The following is a 9,985-nucleotide window of genomic DNA, read 5'->3' on the forward strand; positions in this document are numbered from 1 at the left end:
GCCGGTGGTCCGCAGTAAAAATGTTCTATGTGAACATAACCCAAAGGTTAAAATGTGCAGTGAAAATCCACCAAATACATTGTCATGCTTTGATTTTAAATATGCAGTATGATTTTCTTCTCAACATATGAATGTATTAAAATAACCAACATTTTTCCCTCCAAGATGCAGACTGGTGGGAATGTTCATAATGTGTAATCACAGATTAAATACGCTGTGGATTTTCCGGGAGGAAAATATATACACAGTGTATTATAGCAGAACAGAATTGTGGATGAGACTTTACAAAATCCGCACATTACGGAGAAAATCCACAGTGGAAATGAACCTCCATTAATGATTTTAAATCTGGGAATGTCAATATATGCTGCAAATTTTCACTGTGGATTTTACCGTCGACCATGTAGAGAATGAAATGTGCTCATTACTGCAATGAAAGTCGTACAATCGGTGCAGGTTTTGCTGGTGAGGACTATCCATAGCGTATCTGACCCACATGTCTGTAGCTTTGGGGTATATTGAGGGACGAAATGCAAAGTTGCGTAAAAATTCAGAAGTTTTGCTCCAGTTTCACAAAAACCTTGCAGTTTTGCAGTCATTGCTCAGAGATAGGGCACTAACATATTATTATATAACTATCTGTGTGGGTGATGTATGCCACCCTGCTGGCAGTTGTATAGCTGTGGGGTTAATCTCTTGTGATTGTCTCGTGATCTGTCGCTGGCACATTTCACCATTAGTTATCCTATGTAAATACAGAGATCTGGCGTCTAATGCTTCACAATGGCTACAGTATACAGAAAACCAGAGTGTTCCCATAAGGCCACGTTCACACGTTCAGTATTTGGTCAGTATTTTACCTCAGAATTTATAAGCCAAAGCCACGAGTGGGTGATAAATACAGAAGTGGTGACGTGTTTCTATTGTACTTTTCCTCCGATTGTTCCACTCCTGGTATTGGCTGACAAATACTGAGGTAAAAAACTCACCAAATACTGAGTGTGTGAACGTGGCTGAAGACTTTGGTCATGGTACATGTCGCACAGACAACGATGGGTCTGTCCAGCTGCCAAATCGCAGCATAATACAGGTGCAAGTCCTAGGGTGCAAACAAGTCTCAAAAGTCAGACCCAGTTATTTGAGGTTTCTTTTGCACCTAATCAGATATTGAAACGTATCCTGCCTAATCCTGCTTTCCACCAACATCATATGCCAGAGGAAGAATCGGCAGATTGTGACAAATTCGACTTTACTATGGCGGCATCATATGGCAAACAATGTCCTTCAGAAGTGAATGCCATATATGAAGCAGACGGAGTGGCTTCGACTGTGTCACCACAGAAGGGTGCGTTGCATTATACATAGGGTACCTACACCGGCTTTTCAAGTTCTGGCTATTTTCAGTGTACAATGTTGCCTTCCTAGCACAACTTTTGCTTCTTTTGACCCGTTGAGGCTGAGCCGCTGTATGGCAATCATCATGGCCTGCTGGCACCAATGAGGCATCACCATGTTATATGAGAAGCAATACATATCTGGGAAGAGTTGGGCATTACATGGCCATCTGGCTTTTTTTCCCATCTACTGAAATGCCAGAGAGGAACTGATGCAAGAATGGATCCTTTAGTTTGTTATGGGATTGTTCACATTTGTCCGGAGCATCAGATGTTGCGTAGGACTCTTCATAGTGTCGGATCAGTAGGTGCTACATCTTTTTGATGTGGCGCACCAACTTTGCTGTAAAACTGGTGATAAAGCCTAATTATAACTAATTATAAAATGATCCTGGGGTGCTAAATATAAGGAAACCTCTCCTAACTCTGCTGGGCATGGATTGACGTGGGTATATTGCAATGGCATCACTGAAAAAGACGTGCACATCCCCTCTGGCCACCATGCATCAAAGCTGTTCTAACGTGGTGTAGAGCCATAATTTCTTCTTAGGGTGCTTTCACATTGCATTTTATACCTGTTTGTTGGCCCTAACGGGGCCTACGTCCGAAGCCCCCACAAAACGGGATTCGGGCGTATGTGCCGATGGGCCATAGACTATAATAGAGCCAACAGGGTGAACATGTGTGTAGTAAACTGTGTCTAAGGCCGGGATCACACATACGTGAGATACGGCCAAGTCTCGCAGGTGAAAACCCAGCTCTGGCGCCGGCACTCCGGAGCGGAGCGTGCAGCTCCATGTATTGCTGTGCGGCTGCACGCTCCGCTCCGGAGTGCCGGCGCCAGAGCTCGGTTTTCACCTACTAGACTCGGCCGTATCTCGTGTATGTGTGATCCCGGCCTAAGTGTTCGCCTCCATTATAGTCTATGGCCCCATTGGCACATATGAACAAATCCCATTTTGCAGGGGGTTCAGACATACAGTAAGCTCCGATGGGAACAAGGAACAGGTGGCAAAACGCACTGTGAAAACATCCTTAGTCGTGGAGGACCTGGGTCACCCCAGATTTGTCCTCTCTTAGGCTGCCGTCACACCAGCAGTATTTGGTCAGTATTTTACATCAGTATCTGTAAGCCAAAACCAGGAGTGGATGATAAATGCAGAAGTGGTGCAAATGTTTCTATTATACTTTTCCTCAGCGCCATTACAGGCGTCATATTCTTCATACACTAACTTCTTCCATTGGCGAGCACAGACCCGTACTCTCCTGGAGAAGGGATCCACCCAGAAATAGGGTCACCTTTATATAAAGTGAGCACCCACTTGACAGGCTTGTTTCCGCGTTTTCCTCTAAAGTTGGTAATCTGTATTGGATGAGGCACTGTCCTCTTTTTGTTACTCTTTCCGCAGCCAATGACTATTTTGTGCCGTATAATATGATTTTGTGATAGCAGGTGACTATTTTGGGTCACGGTTCCTTTTTTTAGTTTTATCACTTTGTAACACAGAATACATTTTGGGAAAGTTGACCTTTATCTTTGACTTTATTTGATATCATTTTTGACTCTTTCAGTGATGGGAATTGTTTGCCATGTACAAAGTACACTCTTAATGTCCTAAAATACTATACAGCGTTTTATAACTTGATCATCAGATTTTTTTCCTGTTTAACAACCCCGTGGTCATCTGGAGTTTTGACACAATTCTGGCCTAAAAATGTTGGGGGGTGCAACTCGTGGTTGTCCAAAAAGTCAGCAACTCTTGGCATTTTCACACCAGACCCGGACAGCACAGAAATCTACTGCAATTTATTTCTTTAGTATAGCCTTTGCAGTGGCGCATACAAGCATAAAAATGCACCAAATTCATTAAAGGGAATCTGTCACCAGGTTTTGTTTGCTACCCCATCAGGAGTAGCGACCCTGATTCCAGTGATATGTCACTTACTGAGCTGCTTGCTGTCATTTTGATAAAATAATAGTTTTATCTGCTCTAGCAGTTCTCTGAATGTTGAGCTCTGTGTAACTCCGCCCAAACCACTGATGGGCAGCTTTCTGCCTTTGCACAGTGTACACAGCTGCCAATCAGTGGTTGGGGCGGAGTTATACAGAGCTCATGAATATAGAGGACTACCTGGCAGCAGGTTTACTAGTCCTCTGGTGATAATCTCCTGCTGGTAAAACCGTGATTGTATCATAACCATACTAAGTAGCGTGGTAATTGATACATCACTGGAATCATGGTCTCTGTCTCTACTTTATGCTTTTCTCTGATTAAGCGGCAAAAAAGACTCTTAATGAATTTGACATATATTTCTCCAACATATTGTTCATCAAGACAATTGCAAAACGCCAGTCTTGGTGAGTCAAAGACATAGCATGCAAATTAAAGGTACAGCATATGGAAACTTTTTTTGCAGAAAATTGTAGGAGTTTCTAGTGAAGAAGGAGAGCAAAAACCTTTGTGCGGTATTACAGGTCTATGGAGTGTAGAAATTGTAATTGTTGGAGTATATGGAAAAACGCTAATCTTGTCCAGCACTCAATCTCCAAATTTCCAGATATAAAAGAGCATTATTAATCCATTAAAAAGTTAATGGACAAAAAAAACACAAGTTTAAAGACAGGACATCCTGAGAAAAAATCCAGGATATTTATCTCAGTATGTGCTGTTTTTAAATGTGTGTTTTTCCTACATTATCTGTTTACTGGATTAATAAAGCTCTTTTTAATATAGAAATTTGGAGATTGTGTGCCTGACAAGATTACCGTTTTTCCATATGTATTTGCATTATTCTTCCAACCAGGATCCAATGTCCGTGCACATCTTGAGAGTTAAAAGTTTTTTCATCAGGTGAGTTGAATGCTCCCCTCTTTATCATTTTTGTGAATGGTATTATACAACAGCTGTAGGCTTTTTTTTTGGGGGGGGGGACTGTATTAAGCAATAAGGATGGTGTGGTGTTACAGCATGTTCCTCTATAGACTGTATTGTATGAACTCTCTGTTTCGTATGTCTTTTCTCCCTATTATTTTTCATGTTGTAAACAGAAAGATAATTATTGCTGCATTATCCCAAGTAAAATAGATTATTATCCCATAGTATCGGAGTGCTGATGATTCTGCTGAAAGCTGAAATCTACAACAGGAATCACATCTACGTCCTACCTATGTGGGTAAAATGCCCCATTAGTGGACAGGTTATGATGACGATCATTGAAAATTTTCCTATTCCTCAATTTGAGCATTAATGGAGGCCATATTTCTGTTTCCAATCTGTGGTTGATTCCTGAATAGTGATGAGCGAATATACTCGTTAGGCCGGCGTCACACTGGCGTTTTAAACGGCCGAGTGCAATGCGATAAAAAATCGCATTGCACTCGGACCAATGTTAGGCTATGGGGCAGCTCCCAGCAGCCGACTTTTTGTCGGCCGTTTTCCTCGGTCCGCGACAATCGCAGCATGCTGCGATTGTCTCGGACCGAGGAAAAATCTCGGCTCACTCGCACCCATATAAGCCTATGGGTGCGAGTGAGACAGCGCACACCACTCGGATATCATCCGAGTGCTGTGCGTTATAAGCGGACCCCAGCAATGGAGGAGATGGAGAAATTCATTTCTCCGCCTCCTCTGCAGCTGTGCTCCAATCCTCCCTGTGCGAGAGAATCGGAGCACAGACGCATGACACTCGGCTCCTGCTCTGCTGCGAGCAGGAGCCGAGTGTTATTAGCAAATCGCATCCGATGCAATATGCCAGTGTGACGCCGGCCTTACTCGAGATTTCTCGAGCACGCTCGGGTGTCCTCCGAGTATTTTTTAGTGCTCGGTAATTTAGTTTTTCTTGCCGCAGCTGAATGATTTATATCTATTAGCCAGCATAAGTACATGTGGGGGTTGCCTGGTTGCTAGGGAATCCCCACATGTACTTATGCTGGCTAACAGATGTAAATCATTGAGCTGCGGCAAGAAAAACTAAATCTCCGAGCACTAAAAAATACTCGGAGGCCACCCGAGCATGCTCAGGAAATCTCGAGTAATGAGTATATTCGCTCATCACTACTCCTGAATGATAATTCTGCTAGGAATGTAGTAAGGCTACGTTCACATTTGCGTTGTGCACCGCAGCGTCGGCGACACAACGCACAACGCAAACAAAAACGCAGCAAAACGCATGCACAACGCTGCGTTTTGCGACGCATGCGTCCTTTTTTTGGTTGATTTTGGACGCAGCAAAAATGCAACTTGCTGCGTCCTCTGCGCCCGGACGCGTGCGCCGCAGTGACGCATGCGTCGCAAAACGCAAGTGCAACGCATGTCCATGCGCCCCCATGTTAAATATAGGGGCGCATGACGCATGCGGCGACGCTGCGGCGCCCGACGCTGCGGCGCAGACCGCAAATGTGAACGTAGACTAACAGAGGACCCGGGATTGGTGCAGCCATATAATAAGGTTAGGGGTGAATAATCTCGGCGTGGTGTAAGAAAACCTCATGAGGTTGTGGAGGCAATTATTACCCAATGATGCAAAATACCCTTCTCCGAAATAAGAGGACAGGTATAATTTTACACAGGCCCAACTCTATGGGAACTGTAATGGCGGCCATATTGGTTGTCACACATATTTTCCAGGAACCGATTTTCCTTGACTTGATAGAAGCGGATGACCCTGTTGACTGTAGTTTTCAATTTTAGAGGGACAATGTTCTGAGTGTTCTGATATCTATGTAAACACTTGTTTGTAGGATAATGGGGGGCATTAGCCGGTGTGTGGTTAATTAGCAGCGTGAACGATGTGTGAATGTCCTCGCTCAGGAGTGGCAGGCTAAGATAAACCAGATCATCATTAACCCCTAAAGGTGTTCATTTGCAAATGTTAAGTAAATAGGTGCCACCTTGCATGACCCCCCAGAGGGGATTCATACCGTGCCCCCTATTTTCTATGGCTCATAATGAAGCCATGTCAGGGTGTTAATCTCATTTATCCCCTGCAATTCCCAGCATCATTGGGGACAGAGAATTAGCCCTCAGGGACATGGGCTGTCAGTGGTTTCTCTGTGTCCTGCTGAGTTTAAAGCTTGTGCTTCCCTCAGCCCTTTGTGATATCGGACTTCTCTTCTAGGGCTGGCACCAGACTCACTGGATCAGTCACGTTAGATATTCAACTGCTTGTGTCACCATTTACTCCTTTTCTGGGCAAGATAGTTGGCAGTATGGTCGCTATCACATCGAGATTTCACACGGACTAGAGAACAGCGAGGAGACAACTGTGGTTTAGCCACATTAACATTGAACAAAAAACAGCAAAAAATCTTGTCAAGTGCCCTAGGCAGATTTGCCATACAGAAGTCTGGGAAATCTTGACGACAACTTTATGATCGGTATATTGGTTGTTACTAGTGATGGTCGGGCACCCCCGACACTGCTCGATACTCGATTATGAAATAGGGGGCTTGATCAAGTATCGAGCAGTGCTGAGAATCACACGGTGCTCGAGTGCTCTGGTCTCCTCCGTAAGAAGCTCATTTGTATCATTTGAGCCGCCCGCCACACTGAAGTGGATTATTCCCCTGCTGGGACTCCTCTGCCAGCTGGACTCTTTGTGAGCTGTAGAACTTCGGGGACAGAGAGAGATCTTCGGTCCTCCCGAAAAATGCTTGAGTTTCACATTCACTTCCACTATGCTCGCTACTCGATTTGAGCACGTCCGAGTGCCCAAAGTGCTCAATTCGAGTACCGAGCACTCAAACATTTCAGTCCTTGATCATCACTAGCTGTTACCCATCTTCCTCAGTAAATCATCCACTTTATGGCCAATCATGGGCATGGCATGACCACACGTATGGCTGATGTCGGTGACACTGCTCTTGTGATCGTTACTCTTGCTTATTTGCAGAACATAGTCCTGCCCATGGTCTAAATGTGGGTTGGGGTTCAGCCTTATTCACTCATTTTTTCTATCCATGTGTTGTTGTTTTTTTCCATGGACAGCACAAGGACATTATACTTATGCTGAATGATGGCCCATGACCACTGCTAGGAAGGTGCAATAAAATGGAACCAGTTGGACTTTTTTGCAACTTTCATTTTGCAGTTCCTTGTGGGTTACAATGTGCCCTCATTCACCTGCTTTATGCTGAGACATAGCATCACCATACATTGCAGACCAGCCCTATGGCTGTTCTAGTCCGGTTGACAACCGAGACAGCCAAAGGGCCAAAAACAGTTGCCCCTGGGCTGCTCCATGCTTTCACTGTCCCCCATTTCGCATCCCGATTCCACCGATATCTGCATCCTCACGATAGCGGGGAATACAATGGTGGAAGACAGAGCTGACGGCTCCTTCTTCCACCAGTCAGCACGTATGACAGAGACAGCAGACACGATAATGTCACTATTTTACCTCTGCTGTGTGGAGCACCAGTATACTCTGGTTTTCCTAATGAAAAAGTTGGTCCAACATGGTCAATCCTGTATAACGTCTTCTGGATTTTTTTTATTATAACACCAGCAGCTCAGACTACCACTTCTGTCTTTCTACTACTTGTTTCACATGGTGGGATTGCCAGATCTGAGGGTGTATATAGGGGGGGCTATTTGTGGGCTCATACTTTATATAAGGAGGCTTTGTAGGGCACACTGTATATAGGGAGACTGTGGGGGTCATACTGTATTTAGGGAGACTGTGTGGAGGCTCACATTGTATATATGGGGCTCACACTGTATATATGGGAGCTCACACTGTACTGTATATAGGGAGACTATGGGGGTCATACTGTATAGGGAGACTGTGTGGGGTCATACTGTATATAGGGAGCTATGTTGGGGCTCACATTGTATATATGGGGCTATTTGTGGCTCATACTTTATATAAGGAGGCTTTGTGAGGGCTCACACCATATGAAGGAAGACAGACTTTCTCGATTGTTTATTGCAGTGGATTACTACACATTTCTGCAATAAAACACCAAAGTGGAGCTGTCCTTTTTGTTTAAGGGGCGTGGCTTTGATAACTTTTTATTAAAAAAAATATTTTTTATTTTTTTTAAATCCTACATTCGAGACCCACTTCAGCAAAATGCAAGTGCACTTTGGAGGACTATATGTATCTTTGCATTACATGGATGCCCATTGATTCCAAAGTGTACAAACTTTAAGTCTTGGAAGAAAAGTGACAGAGAAATGGTTCCGCTGCGCAGGGACTACACAGATGGTGCTAATATGATTGCTGGCTTGTTTAATAGTTTGCATTAGCTGCTACCTCATATCACAATGGGCTCATACATGTTTAACAAACTCCACACCTGTCGACACGTTATAAAAGTAATGGCTCCCGGAGTGCAGGGTTATAAAACCACCCACAGGAAGGGATTCTCCACACTGGCCTAGACCAACATCAACAGGAAAAACTTTATTACAAATCTGTAAATTCACAATCGGCGTGAAAAAAAAATCATAACTTACATTTGCAGTATGTCTCCAGAAATTAAAAAAAAAAGTTTGTTAAATAGATTTTCCAGCTGTCATCCTGTTTTATCAAATTGTAAACTGTTCTTTTCTTAGGATGTTTATGCTGTGTTCACACAGAGGACCTGATTTATTTTTTTTTAAGTCACTTTTTTATGCCTTGTGATATTCATTTTCGTTCTTGGCAGCAAATTCTTTGAAACGGCGCACAGGGCGCACAAATTTTGCGCAATTTTGTCTTTATTTTGGTCTTTAACTTTTTTGTTACACATTTTGCAAAATGGCGCTAAAAAATGGACCAAAATATTGGGAGTACGTAAGATCGCTCCTGGGGGAGGTGAGTGACTGGAGTGTGTATGACAAATTTTGGGACTTTGTGAAAGTTGAAAATGATCAATCCGGCAAAAATATCTGGAAACCCTAACAGTGGTGAACTAAAAACTAAAAAAAAACCAGGCAAACACATAACAGGACTTTAAAAGAGGAGCAAATAGAAAGATTAATGTGTTAAAAAAGGCACAAAACAGTAAAAACTCAACAAAAAACAGGCGCAAATGGAATAATCAATCGAGCCCTGATTTTTTTTTTTTTTGTGTGTGGAAATTACGAAAAAGGTTCAACAGCAATGTGGCTTTCCCATTGAAATGAATAGGAAGAGTTTCATAGTTTTCAAAAACGAGATAAAAACACGTTATATATCATATTTTTTGTATGCATTTCTGCTGAGGTTTTTGCAGTGGAAACAAATCCTATTTCTTCAACCTTTAAAAAATCATCAAAAACAGCAAGGAAATAACATCAAAAACTGCATCAAAACAGGGGTGTTCTTACAAAAGTGTGCCAAAAATCACAATTTTTGTTTTGTTTTTTAAAGAAGCAGTTTTTCAATGTAGAACTTTAATCAGAAGTAAAACCTATGTGTGAACGTAAAGAGAACATTTACTTGAGATGATTTTTCAGGGACACGGTTTTGCAATGAGGTAAGTAAATTAGGTGCTTTTGCCTGTAAAATCCACAAGGCCAATAACCTCATCCAAACTGTGACAATTGGATTGTATGGTACGTCTCACAGCTGAGGGTTTGTTACTGCTGTATCTGGACTAGATAATCCTCTGTGACCCTGTCACA

The sequence above is a fragment of the Ranitomeya variabilis genome, chromosome 4 (genome assembly GCF_051348905.1).
Source record: "Ranitomeya variabilis isolate aRanVar5 chromosome 4, aRanVar5.hap1, whole genome shotgun sequence".
Taxonomy (NCBI): domain Eukaryota; kingdom Metazoa; phylum Chordata; class Amphibia; order Anura; family Dendrobatidae; genus Ranitomeya; species Ranitomeya variabilis.